The following is a 276-nucleotide window of genomic DNA, read 5'->3' as shown; positions in this document are numbered from 1 at the left end:
TATGTTTATGTAGATAGGAAGAGAGGCGTGGGTAGACTGATAAGGTGTATGGGGGCGTGGGTACGCAGGTGAGGTAAGAAAGAGAACAGGGCAGGGGAGACACATAAAAATAGAAAAGGAAGAAAGGAAAGGGGAAGTAGACTTGCCAGTACATTCGGTAGTGTGACAAGGGCGGGGGGGGGGGGGCGTAGACGGCGAGGCGGAGGGCGTGACCCCCGGGCGATTGAGACAGAGATGGGTGGACGCGGAAGGGTTGGGAAGCTCCATAAGTTTTTA

The 276-nt window shown here is 54.3% G+C and overlaps 1 protein-coding gene across 1 annotated transcript in view; it reads left to right on the top strand.

Moving 5' to 3' along the window:
* LOC119589539 overlaps positions 1-276 on the top strand; it is a gene marked incomplete at its 5' end in the record, with an annotated part of 30,702 nt that overhangs the window by 584 nt on the left and 29,842 nt on the right.

This window comes from Penaeus monodon, chromosome 25 (genome assembly GCF_015228065.2).
Source record: "Penaeus monodon isolate SGIC_2016 chromosome 25, NSTDA_Pmon_1, whole genome shotgun sequence".
Classification (NCBI taxonomy): domain Eukaryota; kingdom Metazoa; phylum Arthropoda; class Malacostraca; order Decapoda; family Penaeidae; genus Penaeus; species Penaeus monodon.
Note: the sequence above shows the minus strand (reverse complement) of the source record. Positions and strands in the feature narration are given on the sequence as shown.